Genomic DNA, 20,860 nt, shown 5'->3' with positions numbered 1-20,860 from the left:
GCCTGTTCTGACTTCATCCTAATTGCTAAAACATGACTGCATGTGCTTATTTGTTCTACAGGAACTTTGAAAGATTCTGACTAATTTTTGCGGAATCTGATTCCACAAGGAGCATGAATGAAACTTCTCTTGGGTTTGGCACTCTATTGATCATTGTGTTATAAAAATGGTGTTTTAAAAAATTTTGAAATGGTTACTTAATTCAACATTTTTTTTGGTAAAATTTAGTACATATAGGATTGAGCCCCGCATTGGGCTACCTGCTCAGCGGGGAGCCTGCTTCTCTCTCTGCCTGCCACTCCCCCTGCTTGTGCTCTCTCTCTATCTCACTCTCACTCTCAAATAAAATCTAAAAAAAAGAGGGTCTCACTCAGCAATATTTGTATAAAAGCTTGCCAAAACTACCACCATCAATTGATCCAACCTATAATGATGTAGAAATAACAAGTAATGATTAAGTCACGCGCAATTATTGGATTTCCAGAATTAAAAAAACAAAACAAAACAGACAAGCCATAAGAGACTCTTAACTATAGAGAACAAACTGAGGGTTGCTGGAGGGGAGGTGGGTGGGGGGATGCGTTAAATGGGTGAGGGGGATTAAGGAGGGCACTTACTGGGATGAGCACTCCGTGTTATATGTAAGTGATGAATCACTAAATTCTCCTGAAACTATTTTTATAGTATATGCTCACTAACTGGAATTAAACAAAAAATTTTTAAAGATTTTATTTTTTAATTTATTTTAGAGAGAGTGAGGGGCAGAGAGAGAGGGAGAGGGAGAGAATCTCAAGCAGACTCCAAGCTGAGCACAGAACCCACACAGGGCTTGATCTCACGACCCTGAGATCATGCCACGAGCAGAAACTAGGAGTCCGACGCTTAACCAGCTGAGGCACCCAGGTGCCCCCCAACAAAAAAAATTTCTGAGAAAGGAATTATGTTAGGCGAATATTTGAGTTTCCTTGAATTGGCTCTCTTCCAAAACAAAAAAAAACTAAAACAAGAAAAACAGTAACAGAAAATAATTGTATCCCATCAACCAAATGGATGGATTCCAGGAATGATATTATTAGTCAACAAACAAGCTTGGTCCATGCGGTAGAGTAGTGGGGCTCTGGCCTTCCGTGTGGCCCGCATCTGAGTTTCTGAACAAGAGGGTGTGTGGTAGGCTCGGGGTAAAGGGTTTGCCTGCCCCTTCCACCAGCAGCTGTGTGTTTATGTCCAGTTTCATTGACCTTCTAGCCTGTGCAAATCCTCCCAGTTTTGCCAGCAAGCTGACTTGGGGCCTGCTGCTCTGTTGGTACTAACACCAGGAAACCTGGACAGTGCTATGGGCCACAGCGGCGACCTGCCAGGTGTGGTCTGGGCACCTCAGTGCATCCCTGGGGTCCTTTCGTGGAGGCCAGGAAGCCAAGACTCTTTTCATGACCACACTGAGACGTGACTTGCCTTTTCCACCCTCCTTTTCTCATGAGCGTATGAGCAGTTTTCCAGAGGCTACGTGATGTGTGACATTAGAACAGATTGAATGCAGGAGCAGGTGGGAGAAACAAACTATCTTCTTAATAACCTGACATGAAAGAGATTTGCCAAAGCATAAAGCAGTGTGCCCCTCTTACCAAGTATTCTTGTTACGGAGAATGCAGTTATTTTTCGTAAAATGTTATTTATGTTCATGGATTTATTGTCATTTAAAAAAAATTCAAGTACTTTGGTGTATAAAATGGTAAATGTCAAAAGATATAACACATATAAACTTAAGAACTTAGGGTCCTTTTAATTTTAAAGAATTTATGTAAAGGGGTCCTAAGACGAAAAAGTTTGAGAATTGCAGGTTCTATGGGATAAACACAGAATACCAATAATTAATTACTGGTTGAATGCTTCCTGTTTGGGAGGCCCTGTGCCAAGGGCCATACATGGATTACCTCATGTAATTCTCATAACCACCCCAAGAGTAGGGGCCAATGTTCTTTCTTACATTCCAGATAAGGAACCTGGGCTTAGACAGGATAAGGAACTTTCTCAAGACCGTAGAGTTGGCAGAGGTCGAAGTGGCAGAGGCTAGAATCGAAGCCAGGGAGTGTGGCTCCAGGTCTTACAGCTTAAACCCATCTATTGACAATGCTTCTAGAAGCTGGTACCTCCACCTGCCCTCATGCAGCCCCCTCCTCCCAGTAAAAAAAAACTGATACAATGAGAGGCAGACCCGGGAGGCAGCTGGAGAAGTGTGCTGGGATGCTTACAAGATCCTGTCTCTACGTCAGGGATGGACTAGAACAGCTGCTGGCCTCCCGTGGTGTGGTGGACGCCACATGGGGAACTAGATCTCCCAATACTGAAACCCACACTGCTGTCTTTCCCCTTTTAAGTTAGACTTGGAGCAGAAGGGCCATGGTTATTAAAAAGCAGTAAGAGACAACTATAAGAAAAAAAACCCTATAGAAACCAGTGGAGGAAATCTTGTTTCACAGGTGTCTTAAGGTTCTCGTGTATTTAAAGAAACAGAAACTGGATACTGTAGATGATATATAATGTTTGGTTTCTGCAGCATAGACTAGCACCAGCTCAGTGGGTCAGCCTTCGGGAGAGGAATTTTGGTTGTACGTCAGTGGTTGAATGCATAGTGAGATATATTAAGTATTTACTAACTCTGCATGTGTCATTTTAATGATTCCCTGTTTTACTGACTTTTCCTATCCCCCAGCCAACTTGTCATCAGGTCTGCTTGGGTAAGAGGAACAAAGGGAGATTGGGGAAAAGGATTAGGTTTTTATCAGTTTTTCTCACACGGAGGAAGCATGTGGTTACCTTATGTCACCACTAGGTGCCACTGTTGCTTCATGCAAACATCACCAGACAGCAGGCTACTGGCAATATGCGGGCGGTCTTACTCCAGTGTGTTCAGGATGCTTGTGTGAAGAAGGGAGCAGGAAGTTGCATCTCCTCTCCCCAGGACTCTCATCTCATCAAGTTTTTAAAAAGCATGTAGAATTGGTTCTTGGATAGGGAGCACTTAGGTAAAAAGTTCCCAGCCAAAGATCTTTTTGTCTTGAAGAATGACTTCAAAAACTGCTTCCTTTTCCAAACAAGTAGAGTGGGAAGCATGGTAAGGGATAACAAGTGCTACGGCTGGTTTAGGGCATAAGGCGCTACCCAGTGTCCAGTGTAGGTCACCCTGTGATAACAAAGTGCCCCTCGGGACTGCTGTCCGTGGCTGTGCAAATGGTAAAGTTGCAGCCCGGAGCCCAAAAGCATCACCCTTTGAAGACTAGGATGCAGGCAGGGGCTTGCTGGGGAGGGGAGCAGCACTAGCTGGACTGCGTTCCAAGCTAGCTATGGACATACCCTCTGTCGGCCCTGACACCTGTCCAGGCTGCTCAGACTAAAAGAGCTTTTGGAGGCCATCCACTTCAATCTTCCATTTAGTATAAGTGATTCTTTGGTAACATCCATGGTAGATGAACATTCACCTGATGGAACACTCTCTGTACTAAGATTCCTGCCTCGTTGGGCATCTCATTTCATCATGCGGCAGCTCTGCTAGAAAGTGCATTCTGTGTTAAGCTAAAATCCACCTCCTTTCACCTTCCCATAATCATTGCTCATATGATCTCCAGACTCTTCCATATCAGTTCAGGGTAATTCAGTACTTACTTATTGAACAGCTTTAGGTCCAAGGCCCTGTGCTAAGCAGTCTGCGGGCATGCTCTGGAGAAAACTGGGATTGCTAATGGCCTTCTTATGTCTTTCCTGGAACAGAACAGAACATTCCAGGTGAGGTCTAATTCATGCCAAGTATAGGGACAATTACTGCACTTGATTTGGAAGCTTCTATGCAATAAGATTGTATTATCTTTTTATATATTATAACGATGCTGGTTCATTTGAGTTTGAGTTGAATTTCAATTCCCAGGGCTCTTTTCTCAGGATCTGTGTCAAGCCAGTTTTTTCTATCCTGGACTCTTTTCACAGAAATTTCACTATCAACCCCGGTCTTTATCTTTATGCTCCATTCGTTCAATTAGTGGATATTGAGCACTCACAGTCCTACATGTCACTTAGGTAAGAGCTATGACAATTATTCCACCTTTTCTTTCATCTAGTGAAACAGACCCTCCCAGGGCTGCATCATTCACAGATTCGAAACATATGCCTGTTCTGACTTCATCCTAATTGCTAAAACATGACTGCATGTGCTTATTTGTTCTACAGGAACTTTGAAAGATTCTGACTAATTTTTGCGGAATCTGATTCCACAAGGAACATGAATGAAACTTCTCTTGGGTTTGGCACTCTGTTGATTATTGTGTTATAAAAATGGTGTTTTAAAAAATTTTGAAATGGTTACTTAACATTTTTTGGGGTAAAATTTAGTACATATAGATACGTGATTATGTTCAAGGAGTTCACAGAATAATAGTGCATATGAGGAAAATCATATGGAGGAATACACCCTCTTACATTGCTGATATTTAGTTTCAGGACTCAATTATTGTTTGGAGGAAATATGACCTTGAAGGCCTTACTTATTTTTTTTTTTTGTACACCTGCTCTGAGCTGCTGATTTAGAAGGATGATCAGAAGCAAAGATTAGGCAGCCTCAGCTTCATGGGGGAGGAGATGTTTCTAAGAAGCCATCTAGAGGGGCGCCTGGGTGGCTCAGTTGGTTAAGCGACTGCCTTCGGCTCAGGTCATGATCCCAGGGTCCTGGGATCGAGCCCCGCATCGGGATCCCTGCTCGGGGGGAAGCCTGCCTCTCCCTCTCCCACTCCCTCTGCTTGTGTTAGCTCTCTCATTGTCTCTCTCTCTCTCTGCCAAGTAAATAAATAAAATCTTAAAAAAAAAAAAAAAAAAAGAAGCCATCTAGAAACACATTAGGCATCTTTTTTCTTACAAAGACAGTGACCCGAGTTCCAGTTCTGGTTTTGTTTGTACCTTGCTTGCTATGATAACTCATGAATGTCATACTCACCAGATCAATACTCATCTGTATCACTGGAAGAAATAGCCAAGTGAGGTGGTTCCAAATGCTAAGTAAGTGTTGGGCTAAACCCTCGAAATTAATTAATATATTGTCTGAATAATATCAGATCGATGATTAAATATTAGCCATTTTGTGTTTAGGGGGTTTTGTTATGAGAAGTTTAGAGATAAGAACAACTCTTTCCCCAGCTGTGGTTTTTAGTTACTTATTTTGGTAAATGACAAGATTAATAATTAGATAATGTCACAATACACCTAAGATACTAATCATACCTGTTGATTTGGTATTTCTCCCTCCATAGCCCTATTTGTGTAACACCTTAGCTTTCGGTTTAATTAAACTGTGGTAGCATCATAAATAGGAAACAGATGGACATTAAATGGAGACAAGACCCTGAATTGCATGAACTGCATGAACTATACGTGATAAATTAGTGGATAATTAAGCATAGTAATGAAAGAAATATTTACATTGTGCTCTGCATTTTCCTACCCAAGTAGATTGTACATTTCCTAGAGAAGTCCCTAAGATGAATCTAGGTTTAGTGAGAAACCTTTGATTCACAGACTTTAGTTCACTGATGGACTGTTTTCACACTTAGCCTGTAGGACATGACACTCTCTTGGCTTCTCCTCTACTTCACTGATTGCTGCGTTTCAATCTCCTTTGCTAGTTGGTTCCTCCTTTCCTTTCCACTCACTTAATATTAGGATGCCCTGAGGCTCAGCCCTTGGTTCTCTTTGTCTTTATCTACTCCCTTGGTGACCTGCTCCAGGCTTATGTCTTTAAATACCATCTCTGTATTTAAACAACTCCCAACATTATACCAACAACTCCTAAATTATACCTGCAGTCCAGAATCCCTCTGAGTTCCACACTTAAAGATCGGGAAGGAGAGTGAGAATCTTAAGCAGGCTCCACACCCAGCATGGAGCCCAGCATGGGGCTCAATCTCATGACCCTAAGATCATGACCTGAGCCAAATCAAGAGGCACACACTCAACTGACTGAGCCACCCAGGCAGCCCTTAATAGTTATTCATTTAAGTAATCTCTACACCCAATGTATGGCTCCAACTTATGACCCCAAGATCAAGAGACACACACTCCACTGAGTCAACGGTGATACAATATCTCCACTAGATATATAAGAACATCCAAACATGAGCTCCTGGTTGTACCTTCCAATCCTGCTCCCCTCAGCTTTCTTATCTCAAATGATAACAGAGAGGAGCTTTATAAGGTCAGAGAGGTAACAAGGGGCTAGATTATGCAAGGACTAGTAAGGACTTTGACTTTCCTCTGAGTAAGATGTGAAGACATTGGAGGGGTTTCAGCAAGGAATGAAATGATCAGGCTTATATTTTAAAAGTCTCATCTGGGGCACCTGGGTGGCTCAGTCAGTGGAGTATGCGACTTTTGGTTTTGTCTCGGCTCATGATCTTAGGGTTGTGAGATTGAGCCCCTGTTGGGCTCTGAGCTGGGTGTGGAGCTTGCTTAAGATTCTCACCCTCCTTCTCTCTCCACTCCCCACCCCCAAAGGCTCATCTAACTGTTTTGCTGAGAATAGATAGTAGGGGCACAAGGATATAACCAGGTGTGAGATCATAATGACTTGGATCAGGTGGTAAATAGTAGAGATGGAGCGAAGTGCTTAGATTCTGGATGTATTTTAAAGGTAGAGTTAATAAGATTTTTTGTCAGGATGTGAAAAAGAGAAGTCAAGGATGATGCCAATACTTTTACTCTGAGCAACTGGAATGATGGAGTTAACTTCAACTGAGATGGGGAAGAGTGCATTTTGAGTTTGGGATATCTGTTAGATACTGAGGTGAAATATTCGAATGGGAAATGGGCCATTCTAGTTTAGAGTTGATGAGTGAGGTCTAGACTGAATATATAAATTTGGGAGTCATTGGCATATAGATAGTATTTAAAACCTAAAGCCTAGGAGAGATCACTGAAGTCTAAAATATTTAAAGGAGCGTTTCCTGTAGACCTAGAACAGTGGTTCCCAACCAGAGGTGATTCTCTATTCCACCCAGGGGATATTTGGCAATGTCTAGAAACATTTTTGATTGTCACAACTAAGGGGAAGGATTGCTACTAGCATCTAGTGAGTAGAGGCCAGAGATGCTTCTATATATCCTATAATGTATAGGATAGCCCCCTCCTGTCAAACAGAATTACATGGCCCCAAATGTTAATAGTGCCAAAGTTGAGAAACCATTGTATAGATGAGAAGAGAAGGTCTAGGACCCAGCCTGGGCTACCCGTAACACGTAAGCAGAACCAGCAAAGGAGACGGAAAAAGGGCAATCAGGCAAGTAGGACAAACCCAAAAGTTGTGGATCCTAGAAGCCAAGTGAAGAAAGTTTATCAAGAAGAAGGTGTGTCAGATGGTTCTAATTAGTCACATAAGATGAGAACTGAATATTAATCATTGTATTTAGGAACAGGCACGTTTTTTGGTGATCTTGACAAAAATAGTTTCAGTGTATGTGGTGGGTGGGTTTGAGATAGAATAGAAGGCGGGGTATTAATGGAGACAATTAGTACTGAAAAGTCTTTGGAGAGGTTTTGCTGTGAAGACAGCAAAGAAACAGGGAAGTGGCCAGCCAGAGGTAAGTGTCAGAAAAGTGGACATAAGATTTGGGTGCTGACTGTAAGAACGCAACTAGCAAATGAGGCATGGGCCCCAGAACCAAGAACAAGGCAGATTCAGATTGTAATGATTCACGACACAGCTCAAGAATGAGGCAAAGGTCTAGGGATCATTTTGGGTGTTGGCTTTATGGGTCAGAGGCAGGCCTGATAGCTGGGACCAAGCTGGACTAGACTGTTCTAAGACATTCTATTCTTTATATCCTTTTACATAAAGGACTGGAGTTGGCTACATGAATTGTTCACAATTACTGTCTACAAGATTTCCTCTCATCTCTAACTTCTCCCTACAAGTTCTTCTTTTGTGTTGCTTTGAATGTGCAGGTAAATTTTGGGGCAATGAATGTTTGGACTATATCAGAAGCCATTTATCCGACTCCAGCTTGTTCTCCTTCACTGCCTTTTCTACTCCCAGGGTGATCTTTCTACATGTGAATCCGACTGTATCATTCCCCTGCCTGAAAACCTTATAGCTTCCCATTATAGTCAAGATAAGAATTTAGCTCCCTTGTGTGGCATCCAGTGTTATTCTGGACTTAGTTCCTACCTATGCGTATCCTGCCTTGTTCTGCCTTGCAGTGTGTACTGGACTTCCTGATATCCACTGCACCACACACACACACACACACACACACTCAGAATTTAGTTTCACACCTCCATACCTGTGCTCATGCTGTTTATCTTTCTAAACATCCTATCTACTTTTCCGTGCTTGGCCAACCCCTGCTCATTGTTCAAGACTTACTTCTTTTGGGAAGCTGTATAAATTAGAATTACATTTGGCAAGAGACTAAAAATAACAGTGGCTTTGGTGCTGTTCTGGAGTGGGAACATGAGGGAGACAGGGCTATTTAGAGGTCCCATGGAGAGGAATATCCGATGCTCCCACAATCCGTTCTTAGAGTAACTATGGCCTAACTGGGCCCGGCAAGTTCTCGCCTGGTCTTTCTTAGATGCTGAGACTATGGTATTGTTGCTGTCTGTTATCCGCCTTCAGTTTTAGGGGATCAAATAATCATACATTTTTGTTTAGTTTCAAAGTTTGTCTTGAGCCTTGTTTTAGATGGATTTATTAGTTCATTAATTCATCAATGGCTGATTCACATGCTAGTTCACTGTAACTTATATATGAGAAGTCTATTTCTTCTGGCTTAATCATCAGGGTTGGTGTGGAGGTGTAAAATAGTAGGCCACTTATCCCTCTGGAAACTCTCATGTTCTTGAGATGAATTACCCATATCCTTAATTCTTCTCTGCTCACTCACTATTTGTTAAAAAGTAATTATTGAACACATGGCACTTGCCAGACACAGTGCTTGGTGCTCAGGATACAGAATGAAAGAGATTCCTCGTGCTGGTGGAATTGTAGTCCAGTGTTGGGGTGGGCAAGGAAAGAGACAGAGTGGAGTGTAGGAAGTGCTTATACCAAAGCATAGCTGAAATGTTATGAGAGTCCAGAAGAGCATGTGATCAAGACTAGGATGTCTGGGCAGAATCTTGAGAAAGTGATGCTTGAAGTGAGTGATGAGAGAGACCTAGGAGTTAGCAGGAAGCTGAAGTGGCGGTAAACCAGAAATAAAGTGGGGGTAAACCAGGGGTTGCTTGAGGAGAATACAACTCCCCTAATTTCTATCCACCCTAACTCACACCACCCCAAGAGAATAAACAAAGTAAAGACAACATGCTGGTAGGCAAACACTGCTTTATTACAACTCCCTTCATCTCCATTACCCCCATCTCAAGTTACCCCCAACTAATATACAACACAACCTCTGCAATTTCAGGTAGATTCCAACCTGAATCCCCTCCTAAAGACACTTCTGAAGGTGTCACTACCTCCCCTCACCGCATCCCTCACTGCATCCCTCACCACAACCACCCCTCAAATTCATTCTCATCCCTGATACCGACAAACCAGATCATCCTGGGCTCAACTAAAGAGAGGGAAGAGGTAGGTGGAGTTGAAGCACAAGGCAAGACTCAAGGTTGGGATGAGGCTTTGGGATGAGTAAGGACCAGGAATGGGGTGGGGTATTATGTGGTATTACATGGTATGTGTCCTCTGCTTCATACTTCTGAAGAACTCTTTGTCTGGTGGTGGTGTGGAGGAGAAAGTGGAGAGGGTCTCATTTACTAGTCAAGAGTTAAGGAAATAGTCTCTGTGAAACATGATTTTGGGGGTCTTGCTAAAGGCTATGGTGAAGAAGGGACATATTTAAGAAGTATTATGTATATATTTTACAGCATCTTTCTGTTTGCAAAAGAAATACATATTATTATTAAATTTAGAAAATATTTGGAAATCATTAAAAATTTACCAGAAATTTCTTAAAAAAAAAAAGTGGCACCTGGGTGGCTCAGTCATTAAGTGTCTGCCTTCGGCTCAGGTCATGATCCCAGGGTCCTGGGATGGACCCCCATATCGGGCTCCCGACTCAGCAGGGAGCCTGCTTCTCCCTCTCCCGCTCCCCCTGCTTGTTTTCCTTCTCTCACTGTCTCTCTCTCTGTCAAATAAATAAATAAAAATCTTTAAAAAAAATTACCAGAAATTTCAACATCTAGTGATAAGACTTATTCATATTGTAAAATATTTTCCAGTGTATTTTCTATGCATATTCAGATGAATTATATATATTAACTGTTCTATATAATCAGGATCTAACTTTATGTAGTTTTTCTTGGTGCTTTTTTTAAATTGTGGTAAAATATACATAACAAAATTTATAACTTTAACCATTTAAAAATATATAGTTCTGTGACATTAAGTACATTCACACTGTTTTCCTGGTACTTCTTGAGCTCTTTCTACCTGTAGACATTGGTCCTCCTTTAATTCAAGAGAATTCTTTTCTAGCATAGGTTGATTATTTCTTTGGTTCCTTTGTGTGTGTGTGTATGTGTGTGTGTGTGTGTGTGTGTATGTTTTAACCAAACTTGTATGTCCAATTTGGAGGAGAGTGTAACAATTTGGGTTCTAGTGGTTTCTCCACTTTTACCTTCTTGGGCTGCTTCAGAATTTAGATGTTTGCTTTGATCAGGGTGTGAAGACCTTTATTTTGGAGACAGGTCAGCAAAATGCTCTGCAGGTAAACCAGAGCCGTAGTATGCAAAGGACTTTTGGTATCCTGCCCGAAGAACCCCATGTGGTGTGAGTGAATGCCCACATGCAAGAATCTCCTTGGTTTCCCAGGTCATCTACATAAGGAGAGATATCATCCCTCAACAGGAAATCATTCCTCTGTTGGATGATGTGTGCATCTTGGCATCTGGAATTCAATGGACTGTTTTCTGTCTTAGAGCCAAGAATCTGGACAGTGGGTGGGAACATCAGCTGTGATTCAGTCTTTCACAATGGCACTGAAGAGAACTTATCAACACTCAGTTAACCGGCAGCAGCTTACTGAGGGTGATGATGAAGGCTGGACACATGTGAGGATGTGAGGGAGGAAGAGGCTGGGGTTGGGAATTGCAGGAGGTGATTTCAGTGCCTAGATCAGTGCTGGGCACCGCTTCTTGCTTAACTCTAATTTGGACATTTCCTTACCAAGAGTCTGATTGAACCCGAGTTTAAATGAACTGTGTGTCTTGGTTTTCTAATTATTTTAGTTTTAATAGGTTGTTAGTGAAATCAACTGAATGCTGGTCAGATACATCAGCTAACCACTTAATTGATAATAGAAGCCCAAACATTAAATACTTGTGTGTTTTGGAGATAATCAGATAAATATTGCTACAATATTTATACTAAAGGGATAGTTCAAGCCCAACAAAATGTTGGGAAGGAAGTATTTGTCTTAACTGAAGAGTAAATTTGATACTCTGGAGGCAGCATGTTTTGAGGAGACAGATAAAGTTCTGGATTTAGACATTTTGAAATCATAAATGTGGGTTGAACTAGGTTAACTTAAAAGAGTCCTTCTTTCTCTAAAATTCTGGAAAGCCTCCTTTTATTTTTCTTGTTTGGGTCAGTGACATCACCATCCACCTAGGTCCCTAACTAGAAAGCAAGGAGCTGTCTCTGAGTTGTCTCCTTTCCTCACTTCCAGGGAGTCTGAGCAGGTAAAGAGGAAAGAACCAGATTTGGACTCCACACAGCCTGGGGAAGGTCCCACCATCTTGTTGATGTGGAGAGCTCTGTGGCCTTGGTCACATCACATACATCGCCAAGTCCGTTTCCTCATCTGTTAGAGAAAACAGGTTTTTATGTTTTCTTTAAAATTATTATTTTTATTTATTTATTTTTTATTTTTTTAAAAGATTTTATTTATTTATTTGAGAGAGAGAATGAGATAGAGAGAGCATGAGGGGGGAGGGTCAGAGGGAGAAGCAGACTCCCTGCTGACAGCAGGGAGCCCAATGCAGGACTATTTATTTATTTTTTAAATTTTATTATGTTATGTTAGTCACCATACAATACATCATTAGTTTTTGATGTAGTGATCCATGATCCATTGTTTTCGTATAACACCCAGTGCTTCATGCAGTACGTGCCCTCCTTAATACCCATCACCGGGCTAACCAATCCCCACTTTCCGCTCCCCTCTAAAACCCTGTTTGTTTCTCAGGTCCATAGTCTCTCATGGTTCAACTCTCCCTCCAATCCCCCCCCCCATTTTTCCCTTCCTTCTCCTAATGTCCTCCATGTTATTCCTTATGTTCCACAAGTAAGTGAAACCATATGATAATTGACTTTCTCTGCTTGACTTATTTCACTTAGCATAATCTCCTCCAGTCCCATCCCTGTTGATGTAAAAGTTGGGTATTCATCTTTTCTGATGACTGAGTAATATTCCATCGTATATATGGACCACATCTTCTTTATCCATTCATCTGTTGAAGGGCATCTCGACTCTTTCCACAGTTTGGCTATTGCGGACATTGCTGCTGTGAACATTGGGGTGCATATGGCCCTTCTTTTCACTACATCTGTGTCTTTGGGGTAAATACCCAGTAGTGCAATTGCTGGGTCATAGGGTAGCTCTATTTTTAAATTTTTGAGGAACCTCCACACTGTTTTTCAAAGTGGCTGTACCAACTTGCCTTCCCACCAACAGTGTAAGAGGGTTCCCCTTTCTCCACAACCTCTCCAACATTTGTTGTTTCTTTCCCTGTCCATTTTTGCCATTCTAACTGGTGTAAGGTGGTATCTCAGCGTGGTTTTGATTTGGATTTCCCTGATGGCTAATGATGATGAACATTTTTTGATGTGTCTTTTAGCCATTTGTATGTCTTCTTCAGAGAAGTGTCTTTTCATATCTTCTGCCCACTTTTTGACTTGATTATTTGTTTTTTGGGTGTTGAATTTGAGAAGTTCTTTATAGATCTTGGATACCAGCCCTTTATCTGTAGTGTCGTTTGCAAATATCTTCTCCCATTCTGTGGGTTGCCTCTTTGTTTTGTTGACTGTTTCCTTTCCTGTGCAGAAGCTTTTTATCTTGATGAAGTCCCAAAAGTTCATTTTTGCTTTTGTTTCACTAGCTTTTGGAGATGTATCTTGAAAGAAATTGCTGTGGGCGATGTCGAAGAGGTTACTGCCTATGTTCTCCTCTAGGATTTTGATGGATTCCTGTCTCACATTGAGGTCTTTCATCCACTTTGAGTTTATCTTTGTGAATCATGTTAGAGAATGGTCGAGTTTCATTCTTCTGCATGTGGCTGTCCAATTTTCCCAGCACCATTTATTGAAGAGACTGTCTTTTTTCCATTGCATGTTTTTTCCTGCTTTGTCAAAGATTATTTGACCATAGAGTTGAGGGTCCATATCTGGGTTAGAGAAAACAGGGTTAAAACTTGCCACTGAGGGTAGAGAGAATGTATGTGAAGTGCGGAGCTCAGCACCAGGCACAGAATAGGTCCTTGATATATGTTAGCTATTATTGAATCAGGCTAAAGCTGAAAGATTTATTTATTTATTTTGGGGGGGAGGGGGAGAGGGAGAGAGAGAGAGAGAATCCTCAAGCAGACTCTGTGCTGAGCACAGAGCCCGAGGTAGGGCTCAATCCCAGGTACCTGAGATCATGATCTGAGCTGAAATCAAGAGTTGGATGCTTAACCAACTAAGCCACCTAGGCACTCCAGGGCTAAAGCTTAATAAGCCATGGACTCTTCTTAGGTACTAGGCACGATTCTATAAGCACTGCAATATATTTAGTAGTTTAATTTTTACAACAGTCTTTTAAGGTGGATACTATTATTACCCATATATCCTTTTCAGATGAAGAAACTTGCCCAAGTTTGTAACAGCCAGTTAAGAGGTTAAGTACCTTGCCCAAGACCGTAACAGCCAGTAAGTGATAGAATCAGGATATTGGAACCTTAGACAGTCAGGCTTCAAAGTCTGTGTTCAGCAACCAAGTTAATTCTGGTTCTGGGAAAAAAATGTCTTTTTTTTTTTTTTTTTTAAGATTTTATCTATTTATTTGAGAGAGAGAGAGAGGGTGTGCAAGTAGGGGGAGGGGCAGAAGGGGAAGGAGAGGGAGGAGGAAAGAATCTCAAGCAGACTCCATGCTGAGCGTGGAGCCCGATGCAGAGCTTGATCCCACGACCCTGAGATCATGACCTGAGCCAAAACCAAGAGTCAGACGCTCAACCAACTGAGCCACCCAGGTGCCCCTGAACCATCATCTTTTAACCAACAACCCTACATTGGATTTTTAGGTTATTTCCAATTTCCCCCACTGCTATAAATAATACTGAGCTAAATATCCTGTGTATACATCTTTGTACCCCTTTTCAGATATATTTACCCTAACACTCTTCTAAGAAAATTTTAGGTTATTTCCAATATTTTCCTATTACTATAGATAATACTTGGACAGACATCTTTGTACATACATCTTTGTCCTCTTTCCATTTATTTTTTTTCAGGATAGCTTCCTAGAAGTAACCTCTTTGGTTACCCATTGGTCAAAAGGCATGTATGTTGTAAAGATTTTGGATATATATTGCCAAATTATCCTACGGAAAGACTCTGTCAATTTGCACAACCACTACTGCTGTATGAGGTTCCCTTTCACTCCTCTCTTGCCCATGCTGGGGTTTACGAATATTTGAAAGCTTGATTAGGTGTATTTTGTGGACTGGTGTCAGGCTTTAAACAGCACAGTTTCTCTAGGGAAGTGTATCTTACCTAAGTAGCCAATTTAGAAATAGCCTTCCTCCATAAGTGGCAGATCACCTGTGAAAAATACCCTGGAATTTTTCTTTAACATCATTCATTAGAAAGTGTACCAGAGGGCACCTGGGTGGCTCAGTTGGTTAAGTGTCTGCCTTTAGCTCAGGTCATGATCTCCAGGTCCCTGGATCGAGTCCCGCGTTGGGCTCCCTGCTCAGCAGGGAGTCTGTTTCTCCCTTTCCCTCTACCCCTCCACTTGTTCTCTCTCTCTCTCTCTCTCAAATGAATAAATAAAATCTTAAAAAAAAATAGAAAGTGTACCAGCGTATGAGCTGGGTCCCTCCATGTTGGCTTAGTTGCTGTGTACTAAAAGACCCCAAAGAAAAATAGCCTCTCCTTTAAGGAAATCTTGTGACATGCAGCCTTACAACATTATCATGTTGTTCTAGAGGATATTTATTATGCATTAATGGGATAAAAGGGCCAGTGGTATTTAGAACTGTACCCAAGTCCCCTTGAAGGGATGCAGGGCAGGAGATTAATTGGTGAGGTCCCCCCAAATTTGGCTTTTAGTCCAGCAAATTATATGTAGACACCTGGTACGAGAAATATGTAGACAAATTGAAGTGAGTTCAGAGAAAAGCAGTAAAAATGATGAAGGAAATGGAGGGACTGATTTATGAGGAGAGATTAAAGAAACCAAACACATGGAGCGGGGACCCAGAGGTGACTTCGGGGAACAGGATAACAGACAACAAATATTTGAAAGGTGTAAACCACCAAAGCGAGGATGTATTGAGCCTGGTCCCCCAAACATAAGCGATGAATTTGAGGTGAAATGAAAGAGAAGAGGACTCACTGATTTATTCAGGATTGTCTCTAGAGAGAGGTTAAAAGGTCTCTGACTGGAAACATTTAGCACGAGACAACACTCAGCCCCCCCAAGGAGAGGATTCTAGACCGGAAAGCAAGAAAATAGACTCGCAGTTTAGATCATGCCAAACCTTGGAGCCTTTCCACGTCATTACCTCATGGTGACCATATAAACATTCTATCTGGGGTCCCGAAGGTAAAGTAATACGGCTCATCTCTTTTTCATTTCCTGCCTTTACTGCCTCTTTAAGTTAGCAAGTTTAATCGTGTCTGAACACATGCTTCTTCAATCAAGTCTCTCCACATCCGTCTGAGTGATGGGGGGGTTGCTGAAGCCATTGTTCTGGGAGACAATGGACATATCCCCGGTGTCCTTCAGTCCCTGTTTGAAATGGTGAAGGAGGATGGAGGAAAGAGCCAGTCAGGCACAGAGCCCACCCTTCCCAGACCCCAGAGGAGGTCTCTCAGCAGTTAGGCTTCATCATTTTTGTCCAAAAGCTCACCCCCGTCCAGACGTGTAGGGGCCTTGTGTCCTCAAGAATTCACACACACCAGCCGCAGGTCCCAGGGGAGGTGGAGAAAGCATGTGAGAAAGCCTATTTAGGGGATATGGTCCTGATTTTGGTCTCCCTGTTCTGCTGTCAATAATAGAAAGTTAATTTGCTTGGATGTGCTCCAGGCAGCACTCAATTATCATAAAACAGGGAACAGAACAATAAGGATCTCATTGAAATGAACACACACACACACACACACACACACTGTTTAAAGCGTTCTGTCCCTCCGTGACAAGCCAACAAGTATTAATAAGCAGTTATCATCAGCTCGATGCTGGCGTTGGCGCTGTGAACAACGCCGAAGCAGGCTTTTTGTGTCACGCCCGGAAGCAGCGCGGAGGCAACTCGAGGTGACAGCAGAAAGTGGGAAGGACAAAAGCAGATGCTGCTGCCGTCTCTCATTAGGTGTGTGTATGTGTGTGTGCGCGCGCGTGCACCAGAGAGAGCCAGTCTTTGTAGCGTTAGCCATAGACCAGGGCGTCTGTGTTTGCTAACCGTGTGACCGTGGTCACACAATTTCACCGGAGTGGCGATCGCTGCATCAGTAAAAGCAGAGCTAAGAACAGTACCGAGCTCGGAGGGGCTTGGGGAGGGTTAAGTAAATAAAACATACAACACGCTTAACCCGTCTTGTACGGTGTAAACACTCAATAAATGTTACGGTATCCCCTCCCTCTTCCTGCACGCACACACAGCAACTCCTAATTCACAGTCCACGGGGGTCCACGTGCACCCACTTGTGAGAAAGCGAAAGTGATCTTCACCTCTAAAGATATATATTTTTTCAAAGATTTCATTTTTAAGTAATCTCTCCACCCAACCTGGGGCTTGAACGTACAATCCTGTGATCAAGAGTCGCTCACTCTCTTGACTGAACCAGCCAGGCACCCCTCCAGAGGTATTTCTTAAGCTGCCAGCTATGAATTCCCCGGGAGATCCATGAGGTCAGTGAGAAGTTCACATTTTTATTTTTTTTTTTAATTTTTGATTTTTATTTATTTATTTAAGTTTAATTTATTTAAGTAATCTCTGCACCCCATATGGGACTCGAACTCACCACCCTGAGATCAAGAGTCACATGCTCTTCCAAATGAGCCTGCCAGGTGCCATTAAATTTTTATTTTTTATGTCAGTATTTTAATATTGACTATATTTAATTTTTCAATATTAAAAAAAACAATTTAATCTGATTTTGGATCATATCATGATCACCTTAGAACGAAGCACTGTCATTTAATTTTAGTGCCCGCGTTTGCATCTAGGTTCATAACCAGTGGTCACGGAAAGGGACAGCTTTAAATTTTCTCCTAAAGTGGGGAATGGGTCGGCCTCCCCTTCCCCCATTTTTTTCTGTATGTTTCTCAAGTTTGAGAGACTGAGCTATAGTGCGCACCATGAAGGTAGGGGTGGGAGAGATGGGAGGGTGTATGTGTATGGGAGAGTCACAGGAATTCCTGAAGAAAGGAGAAACAGGAAACAGCATCAGGTAGTAGAAGTTCACTGTGAGGTGTGAACAAGGCTGGTTTGGGTTCCAAGGCCAGCTGGCTGAGACCTTGGGGCCTGGAGGTCATCACAGAAATGTGGGAATTTTTTTTTTTTTTAAAGAGAGAGCGAGTGAGTTCGAATGGGGTGGGAGGAGGGGCAGAGGGTGAGAGAAAATCTTAACCAGGCTCCATGCTCAGCGCAGAGCTGACACACCCGGCTCGACCTCACGACCCTGTGATCATGACCTGAGCCGAAATTAAGAGACGCTTAACCAACTGAGTCACCCAGGTGCCCCTGAAATGTGGGATTTAGAGGATCATTTATGTGACATCCCTTGTTCTGTCCATCTGTCGACACACACTCCTCTCCAACACCAACACCCCTCACTCATATAGCACAACATGCAATCCCCGTGGAAGCTTCTAGCCAAGGCATGAATTGGGGCTGCAGAAGCGCTCCCAGGGTGACCTGGCCACGGCCATGATGATGTCACCCCCACACTGCCACCGCGAAGGAGAGACTGTGAAGAGCGCTTCTGAACAACGAGCACAGAATCAACAGGGCCCAGTTACTCACCTGGGGATGGCAGAGGAGGTTTTTCTGAGAAAGCGCTAGGACTTTGCTCCACGGGAGGCTGTCGTAGGGAGGGGTGACGTCAGTTGTATAGAATATCCAATACCGGGATTGGAGCTGGAGCTCTGTGGATTTGGGATACCCCGTCATACTGTTTCTGCCGGGACTGGCTGTCCTCGTGTGCCCTAATGTGGCTCTTGATGCCACGAACTCAGTTACCTCTCCCCCGTCCCCTGGGGCAGAAAACGCTCCAGATGCACTAGGCTCGGCTTCATGGACCAACTGTCCCATGGGTCCTAAGGGCCTAAGAGCTCTCCACTCTCGGAGAGAGCACACAGAAGTGCACACTCCTGGTTGACTGGAGGTGGCCTGGAGAGCAGCACCTGCCTTTGGAGGGTGACCAGTGGATTAGCCTAGTTGAGTCTCAATTTTCTCATCAGAAAAATAGGAATAATTGTGAGGATATAGGTAAACCACCTAGTCCAGTTTCTGCTAGCCAACAAATCGTAGCCATCGTCATAATTTAAATTCAGCAGTGGGTAGAATGGGGTGGGGGAAAGCCCAGCTTTCAGCCCAGAGAAGGGAGAGAGAAGAAAACACAGTTGCTCTGCTATTGGAAACTTTTTACCTCAACTGCTGCCCTGAGGATCTCCAGCTCCTCTATTTAGCTAATTGTCTGTCTACTTAGATAACAATTCATCTATTTAGATAACCGCCTCTTGTATCAACTACATGTATGCAACTGAAGATTTTGCTTGCAGGGCATGAGAGTGTTGGGGAGAAAGGGTCACACTCAGTTTCTTGGGACTGGCTGTGCCAGTTTCTCCTCTCCAGCTTACTTCTGGGGCTTTGAAAATGAATGCGATCTGTCTGACCAAAGAATCCCTGTTTATTTTCAGTCCGTAGCTGATTAAGGTGAACTTAAACTCTGTAGGTAGTAGATTTTAAATATGTGCGTAGGAACCGATATCTGTGTCTAAGGAACGTGGCTCATCACCTTGCAAAGGGTCCGGGCATTCAGGGTCTAGCTCATCCTGACTATATGATATAGGCCTGGGCTCTTCAGGGTTTGGGGCCTTAAGTTCTTCATCAACAAACTCCTCAGTGCTTTCAGCTGACCTATGAATGCATTACTGGGGTACCCAGGTGGTTTCTGATTTTCTTGAAGGTCGTGGAGCTGACCACCATGTTCTTAGGAAGGTAGGTTTGGGAGAATCTGTTCTGTGAACCCTCACTTACAGGGAACAAGTATTAATTTGAGGATCATCTCCACCTTTAAATTCACCTTTTTCTCTTCTACTCTCTGCCTTGGTATCTACTCTATGTTGGTATTTCCATGATACAATGGGAATAAGAGGAGGTGAGCACCCTGTCTCCAGTGGTAAGGAAAATCTTTGCTGCCTTTGGGTAAATCATAGTTACAGTGAATGATGAGTTTGCCCGAATTTAAGCCTGCGTAGGAATGTTCTGAGAAGGGACTACAGTGGCCTGTAGAAGCAGTAAGAGGATAGAGAACACGGGACTAAGGAATTCCTCTTTACAAAGCTGCCTCTCCAGACCAAGGCTCAAGGGCCTTGGAGTGATCTTACGTGCCTGGAGAAGAATGGAAACACCTTCACAGGGGCCCTCCCCAGCACTGCAGACCTCTAGGTATTGCTGTGACTGTCGCCAGGATGGCCACCTCTGAGCGTCAGCCCTTCTCTTCTCTTCCTCAATCCCACTCAGTCAGACTCAAGAGAGGGAAGAAGCAGTTTGTGATGAAATCAAGAGTCCCAAGAGGGATACTGAAGTGTTCTCCTATAATAATGTCACCTTAGGTCCTAGAAGCTTGGAAGGAATTTTATCTGGACATAGCTGGTTATAGAGTCTGAGACAGAGAAGCAGGAACTAGATTTTCTGTAGCCTGAGTTCTTCTAACTTTTAAGTTTGAAGGATCAGAAAAACATGAAGTTAATGCACTCAGTGCTCTTACTGGCTCCCGTATGTAAGCAGGCAGGCACATTTCCAGGAAGGACCAACAGTAGAGGGACCGGGGAGGGGAGCAAGTATGTGGGAACTCTGTACTTCCTGATCAGTTTATCTGTCAACCTAAATCTGCCCTAAAAAAAAAATCTATTACTTAAAGAAAATGAAAAACTACAGTTGGTACTGAATAGTTCACTTTAATCACTTATCTGTATTTGCTCCCTTTTTCATTGTTACTGAGTCAAAACTCACTTCATAATATTAATAAAAAAATAACTTGTATAAAAAAAAAGAATAGAAAGATGGGTCATTGCTGGCCTGGATCCTACTGGGGTCACCAAGAGCACAGAGGAGCCTGAAACATGACACACAATAGATACTCAATATGCGTAAAATACATGAATAGGTCGGTGAATAACTGAGGTGACTAGCTTTTGTCGGGAACGGGGGTCTTTCTAATGTTATGCTCTGGGGCAACACTTGGGTGCAGGCTGCCTTTGGGGACCAGACTTGTCCCCTCCCCCAGGCACAGAAGCTGCCATTATCCACTCCATTCCTAGACTCCTTAAAACACAATACCACCAGCTTGCCTCTTTCTCATCATCCCTGAAGGCAAATGATCAGACTTCTTTTTGACTTA

Source organism: Mirounga leonina, unplaced genomic scaffold (genome assembly GCF_011800145.1).
Source record: "Mirounga leonina isolate KUSES-001 unplaced genomic scaffold, KU_Mleo_1.0 Mir_126, whole genome shotgun sequence".
NCBI lineage: Eukaryota > Metazoa > Chordata > Mammalia > Carnivora > Phocidae > Mirounga > Mirounga leonina.
Note: the sequence above shows the minus strand (reverse complement) of the source record.